The following is a 21,263-nucleotide window of genomic DNA, read 5'->3' on the forward strand; positions in this document are numbered from 1 at the left end:
ACTTTTCTTCTTTTTCTAAAACACCAGTTTATCAAGCGTTTTAGCCTTCCCTTCACCCTTTGTCCAATTTCATCTGTTCTCTCGTTACTAACATTACGGTCTGTTTAGCCCAGCCTATCTATTTGTGACAGGTAGGTATCTGAGAGCAATTCTGGGTTAGTGCAAACTGCCAGGTTTACCTCTACAAATCTGGTGGATGTAACAATTTCAACTGCAGACCCTCCCCTTTGTTTTTTGAAAGATTTAACTTTCTGTTCAGATATACTTGAGAAAAATCTCTACAGAACACTGAAATTTTACCAGTGATGGTCTGCATAGTTCTGGGTTTTTCCTCACACACATTTGTGATTTCAAAGGGAGCTATATTTAATGAGGATGCCTTAGTAAGGGGCTGCCAATATTTTGACAAGCAGTTCTCACAAAAATTTGCCCCTTTAACCTGTGATAGACCCTGCTAAGCTCCTCGAATGGTTGAGTTTGCACAAAGGAGGGATTTGTAGATTATAAACCACATGGAGTTCTGATTATGTAGGGTGAGCATCTCTACAACACAACACATCTTCCCAAAAATCTTGTTAGAACCATGCCTTTTTGGGGAAAACCCACTTAACTTCCCCCACCCCCTAAAATAAAACCCCACAGCTTTTGTTTTTTCAATTTTAAGATTCTCAGAAGTAGGAAATTCACCATACCATTGTGACAGCTTTCTAACAGATTGCCAGAAATGGGAAATCCAGCATTAATACAGCTTCATAATGGCTATCTATCCTCACGTTTCAGATTTTGCATGTCATTTTTAGTTCGAGTTCACAGCTTCAGCTAGTCAATTGGACTTTTTGGTTTGTTTATCAGATTTCTGTTCCCAATGCAGACAGATATTTACAGCCTATGATCTAATTATCACTCTCCTTATTAAGCTAAACAGGCTGAGCTACTTGAGAAATCCCAAATCTTATTTATTACCCAGTCATCAAGAGCTGATGTATAGGAAACTAAAGACACGCTTCTTGTCATGTATTTGGTGTCTTGATTAATTTTGTCTTCAGGCATGATTTTGTGCTAAACTGATGCTTATTTAGGTCTTCTTTTTTTCTCATTTTTTTTGTTGCCAGCATATTATGCCAGCATAAGTTGTTGCCACGTTGCCCTCCTGAATGATTCTGTCAGGTTTACTTCCTCTGAGGATAGGTCCTCCTGCTGCCGCAACGAGGCCACCCTGACTGCACGGGTTTCTGTCTACGTAAATGTTGGAGCATCAGAACTGAAACCCTCAGCCCACACCACGCTTGCTAGGTGTGCATCACTTCCAGAGCCATTGCTTTGTTCCTATTTCAGAAATTATTTTCACTCAGTAGCCTCCAACTTCCCCAGAAGTCCTAAGATTTCTTAAGTGTCACGTGAGGCTGTGATGCTAATGCTGGTGTGCACTGCTGCAAATGAACAGCCTGTTCAGTTTGGAAAGCTGTATGATCTGAGTTACAGCACCAGGCTCAGCCCCAGGAGAGGAAGAGTGCTACTTCTGTGATCTCTGTATTTGTCTTGGGCAGGGTATTGGTTTTCTTTTTCTTAAGAGTGAACTTCCCAAAAAGTATTGCCTTGGGTAGTCTGATCGCTGTTTTGAAAGCAGACTTTACTATTTCATGGTTTCTGTTAAGTAACCATCAACAATTTTATCCCATACCGCTCTCCGCTGTCTTTGATCAAGTGTCTCATCAGTTATTTTTTGCTTCCTAATAATGACTTCTGGCTGTGCAGAATTCCTGCAGCCTGTGGGCCTCTGTTCAGCCCCACCGCACAGAATACTGCCTTGTCTCCTTGACTGCCAGGACAACCTCCCTGCCTTCCTCCGTGATTCATTCCTTTCTGCCTTGAGCTTGGGAAGCCAGTGGTGTTCAGAAAGCATCTTTTGCCCTTCCATTTAATACAGACTTTATCTTAATTTTAACTAGTGGGTGAATTCAGGCAAAGGGCAAACCAAACTGCCATATACTGTGTGTATTTGTTGTAAATATTTGTGCATTTTTTCCAACACATTATAGAATATAGCACTACCATGCAAAGTGCTTAGTGCATACAAAATGGAGAAGAAAGAAAGGGACAAGTGGACAAGAGGGAAAATGAAGGTATTTTCTTTGGAGAGAGTTGTAATACAGAGCTCCTTGGAGCTGCCTCCCGCACTCCCTGCACTGTGCAGTGGTCGCACGCATGGCAGAGATTACAGTTGTCACTGTTGGGCACAGCCACAAGATCATAGCCAAATAGGACCTGTGATTGCATCAGTTGCACTTAATTCCATTTCTTAATTTAGAGGAAGAGAAAACAACAAGAACATGACATTCCCTTGCTCTTTCTGGCAAGGCAATTACACTGAATTAATCTTTCTTAAGACCTGTCTTAATTGTTCCTGGTTTTCTGCAGTACATTTCAAATCTACTGTGTTGCTGGCTTTTTTTTTTTTTTCAGACTACTTTGAACGGCAGGTTTTGAAAAACAGCAGCTGTAAAATTCAATGCTGCTAAGGGAATAGTTAGGTATATCTATATATTATGATCATAAATGCATATGATCTTCAGACAGTGAACATAGAAAACCTTTATTTCAAGATTGCAGATATTTCCTCTTATCTCAGTGACATTTCAAAGCATAACTTAAGCAAAACTCCTCTCTTCTGTGTCACCCCATGCTAATGGCCATAAACTCCCTGCACAGGTACAGCACTTCACAGTACAACATTGCTGGTGAAGCTTTGAAAACCTTTTATCCACCCAAACCCAAGGAGCCCAAGCCTGCTGGGCCTCCTAATCACAGTCAAGGCAAAGGTTCTTATTGCTTTAATAGGTGATGAATCAGGCTTGCAAGGAGCAGGTATGAGTAAAAAACCCTCCTTACAGCAAGGTAAAAACCACCTCCATACAGACACCCACTGTGAGAAGGTGTCTGTATCCCCTCTCCCTGATAAGCAATGGCTGTCTATACGGACCAGTGACAGGGCCAAGGCTGCGGAGCACTGCTCGGTGACACAAGCCAGTTGCCAGCAGCTAGAAACACAGCAGAGAAGGGTAGATTCAGTACACAGAACATCCTTGAGTGAAGTTAGGATTGCCTTTCCATTTAACTAGGAAGGTGGCCACACTGGGGAGGCTTGGGAGAATTTACTTAAAATGCCATCAAATGGCACAGGATGCGTTTTTCAGGTACAGGTGTCCCACTGTACTTTACAATCAAATAATTAACGCCCACTGAAAATGCGGAAGACCATTCCAAGTTTAGAGGGAGGTAAATAAACATTAAGATGTTGGTGTGAATCATCATTGACTTAATGACTGCTATCACAGCAGAACCCAGGAGTCCTGAGTAATTAAACCCACGGAAAAATATAGAAAGCAGAGTAGATTTATTTTTAAAGTCTCCAAAGAGTAACTGAAAACATCCCTTCAATGTCTTAAATTCAGAGCAAGGCAAATAATCCATACTAGTAACAGACTACCTTGGGATATTTTTGCCTTCTTGTTTCTCCCTCTTGGCAGAATTTGGGCTGATCTCATGCCTTTTAATGAGCTGTCTCCCAGTTGGAAATGGCAACTTCTACAGTTTTTCCCCAAACCCCATGTTCAGATTGTTTTATGAAACACTCTAATCATCAGTACTTTTTCTGTGAACAATATATAGTATGGAATATATTGTAAGGAAGTAATATCTTCTTGATCTGAGGAAAAGAAAATCAGTGTATTAACTTCTACTCTCTACCTTTTTCATACTTTTAACAGTTAGTCCTATGAGTGGAAAGCTGGTCTGCACACACATGAAACAAAAGCAGGTTGATATATGACATAAGGACAATGTTTTTTGTTGTTGTTTCAGGATCCAAACCAGGATTTGTGGTTTACTGCCACTTAAATTAAGTTGGGAGAAGCTGATGGCATCACAGCACCAGACCTCTAAGATGACCTTTCAGAGTGCCAGGAGCCACGGCACATTGCTCAGCTTCACTTCAAATTGCTCAGCCAGGTGGAAGGCACAAGAGGTTGCAATCGATGGTTCATTTTGACTAGTTTCTCTCTTGCTTTGTCACACCTCTTTTCCCAGATGTACGACACAAATGCAACTGGAGCGGGCAGCCTGGGCAAGGCCACGGCTCCCTGCAGCACACCACAGTAGGCGTGCAGGCTGCTGTGCTACCTGTGCATATGAGCCTCTGCTTCTGGGCCCCAGCTGGCTCCCTGGGCTGTGTTTTATAGCCTGTAGGCAAGAAGATGCCTGGGCTGCATGTGAGGTGGGGATGCAGTTTGCTCATGCCCAGTCTATGTATTTTTTCTGTCTCGAAGCAGAACTGCAAGCCAGGCAAAATGTACCTGCATATATGCCAGGGTGTGTGTACGTGCCTGTATCCTACCTTCAGCATTTCAACAGTTAGGGTTTTAAAAGCTCTGCTGCAAGAAATACTCCCATGTCAAATTCTGTATTAGGAAAAAAGCCCTTTTTTATAGGCAAAAGTTTTTCATGGATGGGAAATTGTGGTACCCAATAATTCTAATTTTGAATCCATTGTCATTTCAATCATGATTTAAGACACAGTTTGATGTTCACCAATTCATATAATCCATCTTAAGCTTTTTTTTTGGTCCATCTTTTTGCTCTTTTAATTTTGAGAAGTTGATTATTATTGCATTAAAACCATTATATAGGTAATTTTGCAATCTTATATATTTTTACACTACTTCATATTTCTTGCTGGGAAACAGAATCTGCATATATACTTAGTAAATAATTACGGACTTTAACATACATTTATCCAAATGCTTAATTTTTGCATTCCTAATCTACTGTGTGATATAATGTCAGTAAAAAAAGAAAATTAAATTGATACTAATTTGTGCCAAGCACTTTTGATAAAGAATGGAACTAAAAAGAAAAAAAAAAAGGGGGAAGTCAATTATTTCATATTTGTGATTTACTTGCTGTAGAACCTTCTCTGGTACTTGCCTGCATTTAAATTATTAAACAAAGGAAAGACTACCCACTCCTTTCCTCTAACTTAAAAACCTCAGAAGGTATTTTTCAGATGTTCTAATTGCTCAAGTAATTGGACTTCTTCACATTTTAAGAATACGCCAAGACTTTATTCAGTCACTGGGTAAGATTATCTTTCAGCTACGTACCTTTCAACTACAATACCTACAATATTCCAGTACTGAACAGCTGCTGATTTTAGTATCTTGCATGTGTTCTTTTTTTTTCTCTTTCATGTTTTGATGATACTGTCTTTTTATGAAATTCTGTTGAGAGGGAAATCTAATAGCAGCAAAGTCAAAGTATATTGCTTCTTTTACTCTTTAAGGGTCATGCAGTCAGTGAGACAAGTTTGGAAATTTCAGCTCCTGGAATCACTGAAGGCAGTAAATTCTAAAGATGCTTTGTTGGAGACATCTGGTTTTAGGCCTGGTTTAGATATGATAACCTTCTTTTTGTAGAAGTTTATCAATAATTAATGTTTTTATGGTGACCTCCTCCCATCAGTGACAAATGTATTTGGTACAAAAATGCTTAAACCTCACATACTTATAGTTAAATGAGCAAATTTTAACACAAGTAACAATAGTCATTGTTTTAAATGCACCATAAACAAATGGCATATGATTCTCCCTTGATGAGTGCCCATAATGTATACGGCAAGGCACTACTATGATGCAAGATGTATAATTGAAGCAACATTGTAATTTTTCTTCTCCAAATCTCAATTGAAATTAACTGGTGCACACACTAGGTGACTGTTAGAAGTCTCTGGGCTGGGCTGGACTGATACCTTGCACAGCTCGGTACGCTTTCGTCTGTTTGCTAAGGTGTCCACATCCATCAGTTACTGACCCATCTCACCAGCCTGAGGGTGGCTTTGGTTTGTGGTGAGCCTGTTACACATTGCCTGCATGTTCCTCAAGAATCCAGCTAGCACTGACTGGAACCAGCACAGCCAGTCCCATCCCAAGGACTGCCTCCAGTTTGTTACTTCCAAGCACCTATTCAAGGCATGCTAAGTGCTAGTAGCTGGTGTGTGGTAATAAGTGGCCGGAGTTAATTCCTATCTCCTGGCTCTCCCTGCATCCACATTTGGCATGGGGAGTGTCCAGCAGCGCTCAGTGGCAGCATCCACTGCACTTCACACTGCAACGTGGGAAGCCTCATGATTATCAAAGTCAGCAAAAAGTCTATAAATAGTGGGGCTCCTGACGCTGTGCTGCCTGCAGAAACACTTACAAGTTATGTCTCATCCCAAAAGCCACATATCAAGAAATATGCATTATTATTGTTACTGAATCTTGCCCCGGACTGTGTTTCAGAAAAAAAAAAAAAAACCAACAAGAAAGCAGCAACAGTTTTCCAGTACTCCAGTGCAGTAAAGCACTATGAATCTGAGGCATCATACAAGGCTTTGTGCCTTTAGTGATGATTGGTTTGGTCCTATCATCCTGGAGAACACGTGAAATAGTATGGCTGCGTGTATCCTCCCATGATGATTTCAGAGGCTCAGTTTCCCCTCAGTGGTGTTGGCTGAGACTGAAGCAGGATTCATGTGTGGGACACTGAATGTTGTCACGCAGCTTCTTGCAAGTATCTTCTCCATTCTTCAAGTGATAATTTGATGAATCCTGACTTATAAATAGGGCTGTATAAAAAAGGTCTCTGTTCTTAGACCATGTGCCTTGTGGGTGTGTTAAGGAAGGGAAGGATCCTTTGCTTCCTGCAGTGCCCTTAGGTCTCTCCTAGCACATGCCATGTCAAATCTACAGCTTTCAGCTTCCCTTCTGGAGTGCTAATACACAGAGATCTTCTGGAAGATCCATGAATATCGACTCATCCTTCTGATTAGATTCACTCTGTAATGTAGAGCTACTTCCTGGGATGGTTTCAGCTGGCCTCTTGTTCTCTTCTGCCTGTCCTGTTTCTCTCATAGTGATTCACATGGTGTTACCAGTGAAGTCAACTCTTAGCTATAATGCTACTCTACTCAAAACCTCTTGCCTGTATGTTGCTTTGGATCTGCTTGGTTTGAGCTCTGAAATGTTAACTATGTCTTTACCACCAGATTATCTATAGGAAGCATATTAGAAACAAATTATTTGGATGGGGGAGGGTTTCTGTCTCGAGAAGGCTGTTTAGGAGTAGTTCCCCAAATTCAGTCTCTGGTTTACAGTGCTTCTTCCATTTAATTACTTTAATTACTGACTTATAGATACAATTTCAGAGGTATAAGTCTTACTGTGAAGTCAGTCAGAGTTCTTGCACTTGGATTAATGGAAATACTATTTCTAACCAGAAAATGTTTGCATTAAGAGCGCTTTCTAATCTAGACTCCAGATTATCAGTCCCACACTTACTCTGCTATAACAATCTCGTCATTCTGAGTGTATATATGGGAGCAACCACAATGATAACAGGTTTTGCAGTCCCAGTCTCTGTACTGAAAGTTGTGAAGCACCTGTTTTCTTTGCAGCAGATTTTCTTACTTGTGCATTACACATAACCAGAACTTCATGGATCCCTGGTTCTTTCAAATATAGGTGTTTGGGTTTTTTTTTTATCTGGTAGCAGAGACAGTCTGCTTCTTATGATGATCCACTTAGATCTGCCTCAGAGACTCCCTATCAGTAATTGACACTTTTCTCTTCTGACACAAGTGCATCCAAACGTTTCTTCCCAACTGCAGATATGCTAAAGCACTGCTGATGACACTGAATCTGCTGTACCTTACTCTCATTTCCATTTCTGGCAAATCTAGGCTGTAACACGACTGTGGAACTGGCATTTCTCAGAATTTGTGGTTTGCGAATGTAGATTTTGAAGCGACGATACATCAGCCATGGGATTTCTAAGGCTGTGTGAATTATAAATGCCTTTCATGCTCTCAGGGTGGGGGGCGGGGGGGGAGCGGAGAGGGACATCCACTGGTTCCTTTATTTTCTCTACTTAGCTTCGGAAATGCAACAATTACATTGAAACCTACAATAAAGAATGTATGTACTCTAAACTGCACAACAATTCACCACTGCTATGTAAACCAGAGCATCACTAACAGACGTACAGACCAAACATACTGTGACATTCAACTTTCTTTTTGGTGATGTCTTGGGGAAAAGCTCATGTGGAAAGATTAACACATACAGAAAGACTACCATACAAATAAGCCTGTCTAACGGACATGTTGCCACAGCCTTGCATACTAGCTCCCATGTGGCTTTGGGGGCTTATCTAATACCCTTAGCCTATGACATTAATTGATGGCACAAATAGAGTTTGTGTTTCTTCTTGGTAATATTGTTGTAATGCTGATTCTGCTAGCATCACCAAACCACACCTGAGAAACGAAGGAGTCAGGTCCATAGATCAAGGATAGTATACAATGATGACAGATAATATTGGACAATCTTCTCTGGCTTCATCCATACATTAATCAATCAAGGGAAATTTATTTTATGATATATAGAGCAGCACCATTAAGTCTTTGTCCTTTTAAAACCATGACTTGAGTTTCGGGCTGGCAAAGCCATGGATTACTCCAGAAAAGCATTCTGAAGTATATCAGAACCACAGTAGGAAAGCATATCTCCTGCCATGTAATAGCAGCTTACTGAACTGCAAATGCTTCCAAAACCAGAAAGAAGCAACCTCTTCCAGAGGTAGGAAATCAAGTTTTCATCTATATTAGGGATCTGGCACATGGCAGTCTTTTATCTTTTCATGTTTTACATGTTTATACATAACAGGGCAGCCTGCCAGCAGCTCCAGCCAAAACCAGCAGCAGCAGCTTAGCTCCAAGTGGGTAGGTTTTTGCTGGAGCAGCACATGAAATAGGTACGTTGGTTTGTCAACATTTGGTTCCAAGTACGGAGGCACTGCCTACAGTGCTGACCAACATTACAAACATAACAAAACTGAACGGTATGTGAGTGCCACAAGAGCTAGAAAGCAAGGTACTGCAGTTGACTGAGAAGCTCTCCTAATGCTGTCCTGAAGCTGAGGAATCTCATTTGCATTCATATTTTGGCCCCCATCCACCATTCTGGCAATGCAAAGGAAAATCGTTTGACTAAGCTTCCAGAACTGCTTTAAAGACACAAATAATGTCAAATCTCTTTCCCACGTCCATGGCAAATATCATAAAATTCAGAATTAAGAATCTCCAGTAAAGTGAGCTCTGTCTCTTTCATCCTGTGTTTAGTAGGGTTTTCATTACCCCATCTTACTTCTTTGTATAGATGTTTCCTATAGGTGAACTCAATCATTTTCACACTGTGGTCTGGGAACCACGTGCAATTCGTAAGCTGTCAGAAGGTGGTTGGTGGAACAGGCCACCAAAACTCAGTATCAAACGTACATGCATCTTCCCACACATGCAAGTGAGAAAGCAAGAAAGTTCATGAAAGGAAACCTAGTAAAGGGATACTCAGAGCTGAACCTAAGGTGGCTTCTCTTTGGAAATGAAAACCAGTGTGGATGCCTACAAGATCCCTCAATTTTACCCGAGGTGGTTATGTAGCCCTTGGACCAGATAAAAGAGCACAGGCCTAAGTGTTCTCCAAGGTCCCTTCCAGACCCACACTTCTGCAGCCACACAACACAGCACGTGTGGGATTCATTTTACCTAACACTCAGCATCTACAGTACAGATGTTTACACTCGTCACAATCTAACCCCAGCTGGTAATTAAGCACCACACAGCCGCTCGCTCATGCCCCCTCACCCAGAGGGATGGGCAGGAGAGTTGGAAAGGAATGTAAAACTCGAGGGCTGAGATAAGAACAATTTAATAATTGAAATAGAATAAAAATGGAAGAACAATAATAACAATGATGACAATAACTGTTATAATGAAAAGGGGAGGGAAAGATTAAAATCCAGAGGGAAAGGAAGAAAGGACCACATGGTGCATAATGCAACTGCTCACCACCTGCCGACCGATGCCCGGCCAGTGCCCGAGCAGTGACCTGCCCTCCCTGGCCACCCCCCAGGTACATACATACACCAGGCACAGTGTCCCACGGTATGGAATGCCTCTTTGGGTAGTTCAGGTCAGCTGGCCTGGCTGTGTCCTCTCCCAATTTCCTATGCCCCTCCAGCCTTTTTGCTAGCAAGGCCTGAGGAACTGAAAAGTCCTTGACTTGGTATAAACATTACCTAGCAGCAACTAAAACCAGTGTGTCATCAACATTGTTCTCACATCAAGGCCAAAACGCAGCACCATACCAGCTCCTAAGAAGATAATTGACTCCATCCCAGCTGAAACCAGGACAACACTGAACTGGGGTCCCTGCATTATCAGTGGGAAACAGGCCTTGCTAAGAAAGCGAGAGTTGCTCACGCTTTTGAGGTTCTAAATATACTGCTAAGTGAGAGGTCAAATATATACAGCTAAGAGGGGGCTAAATCAAAGTAGTGTTTATCCAACATTTTCTCAGATTCAATTACATATAGGACTGTGATCCTGCTTTCCTTGTACAGAAAAAGTCCCAGTAGTGTTAATGGGTACTTCTTCCTTAAGATGTACAAGATACAGCCCTTAGATTACAGGGGAAAATATGTGATTTCAACATCAGTAAAAAATGTTTCGTTTAGGTTCAAGTGCCTTGTGAGAAGAATAGAACTAAAATTCACCTCGGGGCATCCGAAGATAACAATTGAAATTTCAAGAGAAAGTATAGGGATCTGTAATTACAGCAAAGAGAGTATTGTGTATTTGCATTGTGCAAGGTTTTGTTCTTTGCTGAGTAGCATGACCTATTTCACAGCATCATGTGATTTTTGTATTGGAAGACTCTTCTGTAAAGAAATAAAACTAATTTTCCAGTGGAAAAGAAAAAAAATCTTATTTTCCTTAATTCTGCCCAATAAAATAGTATAATGTTGCATTTTTATTCATTTATTTATTTAAACTTCATAAGCCTTTTGAAAGATACATATGTGTAAAGCATACGCACAGACTTATCTGTTGTTGGCAGTATCCAGTTTCATTAAGTTTTTATTCAAAAATTGTACGAGGCATCAGGAAAAGCCAAATTAAATTACACTTGGATTTAATATGATTTAAAGTTCATCTCCCATCACAATGGCAGTTAAGCACTTAGGCACCTAAAGTGAACAGAAGGAATTTAAGCTGCCTTCTGTACCTCACAACTCACAGTGGTGCCTAAGTTTTCTGCTTAATTTTTGCTTAGCTGCCTGAAGTTTTTTCAACTATGCACACAGAGATGAAAATCTAGGGATGTCACCTCTGGATAAAATGATCTGGCATTCCTAAAACAGGAATTCCTGTGTCACAGTTTCATAAGCAACCCTGCCTATCAGACTTTCCCAGTCCATTCCTAATGGAGACCAACACTAGAACTGAGAGAAGAAAGAAAATCAAACTGTAATGGAGACATCTGGAAAGGAACTGTTTATACAAACTCAATAGCTTTTGAAAAGCTGCCCTTTTAAAGTATGCACAGTTAGGCACTTGAAATCAGCAGTCCCTCCTGAAATTCCTGCTATATATGTATTTTTAGCTTGTGGCTTCTTTATTATTTCCAGTCGCATTTCTTCTACCATACTGGAAGTATTCAGAATTATGGTGATAGTACTTTTTTTAATGCTTGTATAACTCAAAAATGACCAAGTGAAAGCTGAATACACTTTCCCAAAGGAAAAAAAAACCCAAAAGTTCTATGCACTAATTTCAGCTTTAACAGTAATTAATTTTCAGGTTATTGTTAGAAAGCTGTGTTCATAGTACAGGTTTCTGACCATTTGTCAATATCAACAGCACAAAACTACCGAGAACACAACAAAGCTGAGAATACTGTAGTAATGATTACAAAGGCAATGTTGAACATTTGGTAAGCTAAGCGGATATTCAGTTAGGTTGGATTTAAAGCATTAACCTCTTCAGGATGATGAATTCTGGCTTTCTTTATCGTCTGTATCACATGCACATTAATGCATTGTGTTGGCATGTGTTTTTTGGTTAAGACCTCAAATTAATTGGAGCTTAAATTCAGGACAGGATGTGTCAACACTAGAAAATAACAGTGTTGTTGCTATATCATGCTTTTGCTTAAATGACCAATGCTGTTTATCTGCACTCACTGGAGCATGCCCAAATTTTCAAGTAGAGATGAGACCCAATTCAGCATCAGCTTTAAGTCTCCTTGACCTTTGAGCAGCTGACGTATCGCTGCTCGTGCAGTACCTGCTGTACAAAACTGCAAATGGTTGCCTTGCTTCTGCTCACTCCAGAAGTTAATTGGGACTTCACTGCAGATGGGAAGTAATGAGGAGCTGCCTTTGGACAGAGACGTTGAACATGACTCAGACACAGCTCAGTACTGAAAACTAACATGGAAATGTCCTCCAGTGATTTCTAACTGATGGTTTGAGAAAGGAGAATGAGATTTAGGGAGGGGGGCTATAGCAGGTGCAATGGGTACAAAAATGATAGATCTCAAAAAAAAGAGTCTCTTCAGGTGGAGAGAAAATCTGCTTCCAATTATATTTGCATTTTCAGAAAAACTGACAAGTGAAGATCAATGTAAGAGACTTTCTTTCCAGCGGATCCTGTAGACCTGTTGGGGTGATCTGAAACAGCTGCTTTCCTGATGCTCTTAAGTAGATTTCACCACTTTGATATGCCTTAATGTGTCTTGGGTTTTGCTTAATAGAAAAGGCTAGTAGTGCTTTATTTGAAATTGTGCTTCATGCACATAGCAAACACTACTATGCTTCCAGGCTGTGGAAGAGCTAATTTTAAGCCTGGGGATGATAATGTATAAGTATCAGGACAGTTGCTCTCAATTTCACTCCAGAGGTAATGGTCAGCACTTCACAAAGCTCTCTTACGAGCTGACAAAGAGAAGATGCTATTTGCCAGTAAGATGTCAGAACACAGCTGAGTAGGAAGGTGAAAAAGAATTTCTTGGCAAAATTTATAGGCACTACCTTTTGTTTTTGTTTTTTTTTTTTTTTTTCTTCTTGCCATTTCTGAATTCACCATTTTTATTCCCAAACTTTAAATGTATTTGCTTTTCTTTTTTTCTTCTTTATCTCTCTCATACTAAAATACCCCACGAATGCACCACCCTTTCAGATTTTAGTTTTGATCACTTGATTATTATATGCACAACACTCTCACTGGACACTACAAGCACGTAAGCACTGCAAAGTAGGACTGCCAGTACATTAAAAAATACAGAATTTATACTTTGCTGGAGCTAAAATCTGGGTAGACCAGAAATGGTCAAGGCAAGCTTAACTGTCCTCCTGTTAGTGATACAATCTGAAAAGCCTTCTGCCTGAAGAAATTATGTTATGCTCTGTTTCTGCAGTCAAACAATTGTAAGCTACATCTATTAGGTCATTTCCTTGAATGAGCTATTTCTTATTTGGAAACAGACTTGTGAGGTATGCTAGAAGTTCACACAGATAAAAAATGGAAGCTGTACTCTATGTGCATCCTTGTGCAAACCCAGAAGTTGCAGAAAAATAAGCTGCAAATACCTGCATACTATCAGTGTGGAAAATGAAGACAAATGAGAGGCTCAGTGCTGGGACCCTTAGAGGAACTCTAAATTGCCTTTGTCCTGCCTCAGTTCTGAGCAACACGAGGGACTGAAATCACCTGCAACTTTCTCCAGGAAGCCACAGAGACTGCTGCAATTTATGGCAGCCTACTATAAGGCTACACCAGCACAGAGGACCAGCCAAGCCGGTGCGGGCTGAGCAGCACTAGATAAGGCTGATCAGAATGGCCAGTAAGAGGCTGTGCTAGAGGAGATAGGGAGAAGAAAAAGCAGCACATGCACCTGACCTAAGGGCCGGATCTCTGCTTTGAACTAGACCTCATGTACAACTGGAAACCAGTAGTGAGTTCTGCAATGATAGTAAAAGCACAGCAATCAAGGGGTTTAATGGCACTTTGAGTAAACACAGAATATACAAATTTAGATATTACTTGTGTGTACTTTTCTAAAGTAGGTCATGTTATGATGTTCGGAATGTCACATAGCGCAGGCAAAAAAGGGGAACATTCGGAACCTCAGGAACTGTTAAACCCACTTTGCTTTAGAGGTCTCCTATAACTACTGAGGGTAGTATTTGGTTTACTGCAATGATCCAGTGAGCACCGTGACTGCTGTCTGTCCATGTTACTGCCTAACATTAGATCTCCTCAAAATCCATATTCTGGAACCAAATAAAAGGAACTGACTTCCAGAGGTAATGAACATATTCACAGTCTTGAACAAAAAGCTTTGAGAGCTGCAAACCCTCACCATCTTGGAAAGTAAACCCAAGTGGCATCAGTAAGGTGTTTGAAGGGCAATGGTAGATACTAGCATTTGAAAATGTTCTTGCAACTGTGAAGTTCTGGGTTGTTTTTTTTTTTTTTTAAGTAAAAGATTAGCACCTTCCAAGCTTTGATGCTTCCTCACGCTGCACCCTAGAGAGGAGAGGAAGCCCTGCTCGGCATCACCCACAGAAACCTCACCAAGGTGAATTTCTCCGGCCAGGCCAAACGCAGCCGCTGCAGCCCCTGCACGCAGTCCTGTCACACCCTGAGGAGAACCAGAAGATCCCGAACAAAAACGTTACCTTTCAAGATTTATTTTGAAAAGCAGACCAAACTTGTGATCCCTTGGGTATGTTCTGACCTGCTTCTTTCTGGTACTTGTAGGAACACCAAGATACCGTCGGTCTATGGCGTCATGTTTGTTTGAAATCAAACGGCCGCGGTGGGAGCCCGGTCCCTTGGTGAAGCGCCGCCGTGCCGGCCACCCCCGGCAGGGCACCCCACACCGCCCCGGGGCGGCCCCTGCAGCCGGGAGCCCCCACCCGCCGCTTTTCCCTCATTCGGACCCGGGACTGCGTCTTTATTTATGAACACCGTTATGTAGCGGTTTCCTCCGTTACCGAGAATTTCCGTTATCGATTCCTCACGGTGCCATTTTCGCCCTTCTCCCACACGTATCCCCCCGTCCCTGTGTACGCACCCGGGAGCGCCACTGACAGCCCGCTCACAGCCCCGGGGCGGCAGCGCCGGGCGCCCGTGGGGCCGCGCCCGCGGGGGGGACGGACGGACGGACGGACGGACGGACGGACGGGGACGCGCACCTCGGTGCCGCCGCGGCCGCGGGACGTGAGCAGCGCGCGCTCCCTCAGGGCAGCCAGCGGCAAAGCGAGCCACGGCTCCCGGGGGCGGCCGCGCCCGGGCAAGGCGGCTCCCCCGCCTCGCAGGGGGGCCGGGGGTAGGCGCCGCCGCCTCTCCCTGAGGCGGGGGAGCGGCGTTTCGGCCGCGGCTGAGCAGGGCGGGGCCGCACTGCCCTCCGCGGGCCCGGCGACCGGGTCCACCGGCTCCCCTCCCCCGCCCGCCGCCAACGGCCACCGGAGGAGCGGGGCGGCGGTGAGGGGCGGCGAGGGGCGCCACGAGCGGGAGCGGCGACGCCCCCTGGCGGCCGCTCAGTGGCGGGGGCGCAGGCGGCAGCTGGCCCCGGGGCGAGCGGCTCCTCCGCATCGCGTCCCGCTGAGGTGCGGCGAGAGCGGCCGGCGGGGGGTCCCGGCGCGCTGGGCGGGGCGGGGCCGGGCGGGGCCGGCCGGGAGGAGCGGCGGTGGCTGCTACCGCCCCCGCTATCTGACCCGACCTTCCCCCTCCCCTCCTCCTCCGCCCCCCGCCGCCCGGCTCTCCTGCCCCCAGCGGCCCAGGAGGAACTGAACCATCGCCGCACAGGAAGTAGCGGCTGCGGGGAGCAGCGGCGGCGACAGCTGGGGCTGCCGCACTCAATGAGCGAGGCTCCCGCAGCCGCCGCCGCCCGCCCCGCTCGCCCCTTCCCCGCCTCCCGCGGGCAGCGGCGCCGAGCCAGCCCGCCGCCGCCGGGGGGGCACCGCGGACAGCAGCAGGCGGAGGCGGGCAAGGCCGCCCGCCCCGGGGCTGGAGGCTGAGGCGGGCAGAGGCAGCTCCGGCTGTTCCCGAGGAGGCGGCGGCGGGGACCGCAGGTTGGTGCCGCTCCGCCGGCGAGGCGCGGGTGCCGGGCTGCGGGGGGAAGGCGGCGGCTGGCCGTGCCTGGCAGCGACCCCGGCCTCGGCGCCCCGCACGCTGCCGGCGCGGACGGCGGCGGGGGCTCCGCCGGGCGCCCCTCTCGGAAGGCCCCAGCGCGCCGCCCCCCGCTGCGGCGGCGGCAGGAGGAGCCGCACCGGGCCCGGCTCGGTGCGCCGGCCGCGGTGCCGGTGCTGTCGGCAGGCGCAGCCCTTTGTGCGCCGGCGGGCGGCGGGGGGGGGAGGCGAGCGGGCCGGGCCCGACCTGGGGCGGGGGGGGCGGCGGCGCGGCCGGGAAGGGCACGGTGGTCCCGGCGGCGCGGGCGGGCCTCGGCTGAGGGGCACCCTGCCCTCGCGGCCGGGAGGATGGCAGCAGGGCTCCCCGCCGGGCGTGAGGGGAGGCTGGGAGAAGGATGGGCGAAAAGTGGGAGAGTGGTTGAAAACAATTAAAAAAAAATAAAATAAAAAAATAGGAGGAAAGCCCGTTTCTGAAGAGCCTGGCTGCACCTGGGCACACGGCTTGCGAGTGCAAAATGGAGAAGAGCAAACCCTATTGATCTGAGAGCGGCAACCAAACTGGATGCAGTTGTGCCTGGATTCTGTTCAGGTGATGCTGATGGGTTTAATAAGCCACTAACCTCATGTGTAGGCATCTAAATCAATAAGCATATCGATTATCCCCTTATAGCTTTTAATACGCTGTATTCTGAGGGAACTTTTGCGTTGAGACTGATACCTATTTGATGCCGCGCTGGTATGTTCTTCTCATGCGATATCTTTTCCTCTTTGAATCTTCATCTGCCTTGAGTGTGCAGAGAGCAGGTGTTGAATGAGAAAGCAAAGTGGCAGTTTGTAGTCATCTTGCTTTGTTTGAAGATGTTCCTTCTTCAAAGCAATATTATTATAATAATCTCATTAACTCATCATGTTATCAAATTAATTTCAAGTCCAAAATGGCCTTTCCCGCTCTAAGGGAAACAGGCTAGGGTCCAAGATTGTGTGTTTGCCATCAGTGAATTGCTGATACGTACAAGCATGTTTGGGAGTGAAGCCGTAAGCTCTCCACTTGTCTTGGCAGTGTTTATTTTGCGGTGACACTCTTCACTTGAGGCTCTTTGCTTGAATTACAGATCATTGGGGTGAAATTAAACAATCACAGATAGGTACGTGTATTTGTTATAGTTTTTTCTTTTTCAAGCTTGATTCTACAAGCAGCGAAACCCATGCAGTTCAATTCATTTTCTTTTGAGACTGCAGCTGTATATGAGATAATGAAGTTAAATGGAGTTGTTGTAACCTGCAGTGAACTTACTTTGCTGTGGTGAGTGCTGGGCTGTTACAGAGCTCCTTGTGCTGTGGACAGGTCAGGCCCTTGAATTGTACACATAAATGTTCTGGTCTTACCTGTAACTTTCACAGGAGCTTTAGCCTTTGGTTCCCTTCTGTGTACTCTGGTCGTCTTCCCCTTCACATCTATTGTTACTGAACCTTCATGATTAAAATTATGTACATTACGTTCAGTAATTTTTTCAGCCTTTTTTAAAGGCAGTCTTATGTACTTTAAGAAAGTGTCACTATATATTTCTCTCTTAATTCCTGCCTTCACCTCTCCACCCTTATATATACAGTTGGAGAAAGCAGGACAGAGGATGGTTGGTCTCCCAATACAGCTTGAATTCCACAAGCACTGGAAAAACACCTGATGAGATTGTCCCCGCTGAGCACAATTAAAATGGCAGGACAGCTTATCGAAGCTTGGTACTGCAGTTTTAACAATACATTGCTGATAGCTCAGTGGAGGATATGTGAGTTGCACCAAACAAGGGCTGGAATCAGAATGAGCTTTAGTTGAGGTAATGTTGGTCAGAAATAAGTATGCTATTTCCTCTTCTCTGCGTGATTTCCTTTATCTCTGAAGAGATGCATTAACAAACAGGACAAAATTCCACTTACAGGGAGCTCTACTAGTACAAAGTCTATGTTCTTTTCCCAGCCAGAGCCAAAGCTTTCTGCTCTGTGTTAATCTTCTTACAAAATGAAACTGTTGCATAGTCCCTTGCTAGCTTCATTTTTTCCCCTCTTCTGCCTCTGTTTGCAGAAAGATGCATTGTTTTCAACTCCTAAATGGTGTTTTGTTCACTTACAGAACTATTTTAGAATAATTGGTTTTGAGGCTTATTTTATAGGTAACCAGTGTGAATCTTTATTCTGTTTATTGCTGTTACCTCTAATGAGTTCACCTATACTAAATATATGATAGCCATAAATTATGGTAGGCTGCTTCTGTGCTTTATGCAAATACAAAAAAAAAAACCACCCCAAGAAAGGTTGCATTCAGTCTTGCTACTTTGGCTTATAAGATCGTAATTCTTGATAGGAATGGCTAAGGTACTGACAAAGAAAGGTAGTTATCATCTGTAATGGCTAAAAATGCCCTGTTCTTTCAGTGGATTTTTTTAATGTTAATACTGAGTGTTGGTGCATGTGTATTAGTCTGTTTATAGTCAGTGCCTGAACAAAGAACAGGTGTCTAGGCAATTGGTACCTTGAGTATTACAAGATAAAGAACAAAATAAATGACAAAAAGCAAAGGGAACCCAACATTTCACTGTATCTCAGACTGTTCCACTCCCTTCTGGTGCTGATCCCCTAGTAATAAGGGGTTCTCTGTCTAAGCTTGTGTTTCAGGGTAATACCTGGGAACTTTTGCTTGTGGGTAGCTCTTAATAAGTAATTGATACCATCCTTTTAAAAGGAAGGGAAAAGCAAGCATTAGATGGCATTATCTAAATTTCTTGTTTACCTATGATGTTAACCAACGTAAAATGAGAAAAAGAATCCCAAGGCCTCTGCTGTGTGCTTGATGAAGATACTCTTAAATGTGTTATGTGAAAATCAGTTTGCCATCTGATGCATGATCATGTCAGAATTCCAGGAGTCAGTACCTAAGTTGGGGACTGATTATTGCTAGGACACAGGCACATATAGGTAAAATCGGGATAATCTAGGAGGTGTTTAATTTCCTGGTGCACCAAACCAATAGTCTGTTTCCTGTTTTGGTTGATTAATTGCAGAAGTCTAATTTTCACATGGTTCAAAAGGGAACAAACCCTTGCTTACGTATTTTTTTTATGCTTCTAAAATCAGTGGATACTTATGGTTTACCTGTGGAATTTCCTTGTGCCTAGGAGTCTGCAAGACATGACAGTGATGAGAAGCTAGCCACTTACAGCTGTTACACACAAGTTATAGTAAAAATGAAAGAAATGCTTGTTATTTGTGTAAAGACCAATTAACAAGTGCTACCTTGGATCTAGTCTTTCACAAGAGCACCTCCTTGCGCTGTGTCTTATCTGTAGCTGTCTAAGTTTGCAGTGGATAGACAACTGTGCAGTGTAGTAGGCAGGACGCTCATTTTGGGAAGCAGGAGGCCTGGGTTCTTGTCCTCATCCAAATAAGTATTAGGTGTTGTAAAAAGGAACAGAGCGCCACAGGGACTCTTTTTCTGCCTGTAAACCCATGTAAAAACCCGAACAGTTTTAGGAGGAGAGTGTGGTCACAGGCTGTGCCAGGGTACCATGGTGCATTACCAGGGAAGTTCTGGGAGGAGGTTATGATACCTTCCAGGGAAAAGGCATGGAGAGGTGTATTGAAATGATTTATAGCTCAGACTCTTTGAGGGTGCTGCCCATCACCCATCGGACTAATGGCCAAAGAGCTGATCAGTCTTGCCTTTGTTTCACGCCTCTGTTTTATGAGGCGGTCAGTATAGTCTTTGCACCCTGAACTTTCCCCTAAGTTGTCGATCTCTGAGACATAAACCTGGGGAAAGCTGGCAATGGTGGTACATCTGCTTTCTGTGTGCTACTGGTAAATCAACCCAGCTGCTCATGTTGCTTACCCCCACCCCCTTCCATCCCCTCCTCTGTTTGCTATTCTCTGGCACGCGGCTTCCTTCATATATTTTGTAGGGAGAGCTGGCTTGTAATTTTGGGCTGCCACTTCCCCTGGGAATTGGGGAACTTGGGACCTAGGCTCTGTGAGGCTTGCTACTGCAGTGCTGCGTTTTATTTGCACACGCATAGTTGCCAGTTCCTTGGTAGAGAGCTAGGATGAAATAAAAGAAGAAACTTTCTGTCCCATTTCGGATGGGGAATGAAAGCCAGTGTACTGATTAGTCCTAATACTATTGATTATCTTGCAGTAGTATCGATAATGTGGTGTTTGCTTTCCAAACAAAAGATGTGTTCTATGTCCTAAAGAGTTTAAAGAACCTTTGAAGCTTTGTGTAGTGGAAATGGTGGTTCTGTCAGCCACATCAGCCTTCACCCTGGATACGGCCTTGTTGCTTAATTGAGATTACTGCTGTAGTTTGACTCTGCTCAGAAAAAAAATGCTTATCCTTGAAGCAGGTGTTGAGCTCCCTATGTTTTACGAGAATGAAAGGGCATGTAGAGGCCATAAATGTTTGGAGTGAAGTGATAGAAATTTCCTTTTTGGAAGAGGTGGATCCAAGTGTATGGCAGAACATTTAGAATCCAGCACCTCCTTTCTATTGTGTATTCATGGGGAAAAAACCCCCACCCTCTTAAAAACCTTTACAATGCTTCTGCATCTGTGTTGAGCTCTTTAATGGTCAGGTGTAAGTGGTATGACATTGACCTCATTCTGTGTGTAACACCTCTTCTCCATGCAGGCAGACTTGCTCACTTGCTGTAAAGGAAGTGGTATTTCAGTGAAATTTTTAGTTGCTTTTTTCCCCCCCTGTTGTTCTCATGCATTAGCATTACTTAGGTAATTATAGCGTGCTTGTTAGGAGCTCTGACAGCCTAAACTGAGTTCTTTGTCAAAAATGCAGTGTTTCCCTTAATTAAGAGAGACTAGAAACAGCACCTGAACCTATTAATTAAATAGTCAAAGTTGATATCTATTTAGGATGTATTAATGAGCAAAACAAAATACATTTCTGACTGAAGTGTTGCCCAGAGTAATTGAGCTTCTGTGAGGATTTTTTGTGTAGAAAAATAATCTATTGGTGCCGCAACTGTCACACATGCGCTGTTGTGCAAAATTCATGTGAGATCTTTCCAAATTCTATGGTACTCAGAACAATAGCCACTATTTCTTCTTCAAAGCTCTTCAGAGATGTTAAATAATCCTTGTGACAACCCTATGAAGTGAGTATTGTAGTAATTTTTTATGGATGGCAA

The 21,263-nt window shown here is 43.9% G+C and overlaps 1 protein-coding gene and 1 long non-coding RNA gene across 9 annotated transcripts in view; one reads left to right on the top strand and one right to left on the bottom strand.

Annotated features, from left to right (window-relative positions):
- Positions 1–2,434: 2,434 nt before the first annotated feature.
- Positions 2,435–15,066, bottom strand: LOC308059511. The gene is made up of 2 exons (XR_013926278.1): positions 14,935–15,066; positions 2,435–14,579 (listed from the first exon to the last, which is right to left on the bottom strand). It is a non-coding gene; the product is annotated as an uncharacterized lncRNA (long non-coding RNA).
- A 699-nt stretch (positions 15,067–15,765) lies between these two features.
- Positions 15,766–21,263, top strand: part of AGPAT3 (1-acylglycerol-3-phosphate O-acyltransferase 3) — a 94,617-nt gene continuing 89,119 nt past the window's right edge. For 4 of the 8 annotated variants that reach the window (XM_080376955.1, XM_080376953.1, XM_080376957.1 and 1 more), the window contains exons 1-2: positions 15,766–16,014; positions 16,527–16,660. The gene's annotated coding sequence lies outside the window, so the exon portion shown is untranslated. The remainder of the gene's footprint in view (positions 16,015–16,526; positions 16,661–21,263) is intronic. The other 4 variants (XM_080376956.1, XM_080376954.1, XM_080376959.1 and 1 more) reach the window with 1 other exon arrangement.

This window comes from Falco punctatus (genome assembly GCF_963210335.1).
Source record: "Falco punctatus genome assembly, chromosome: 2".
Taxonomy (NCBI): domain Eukaryota; kingdom Metazoa; phylum Chordata; class Aves; order Falconiformes; family Falconidae; genus Falco; species Falco punctatus.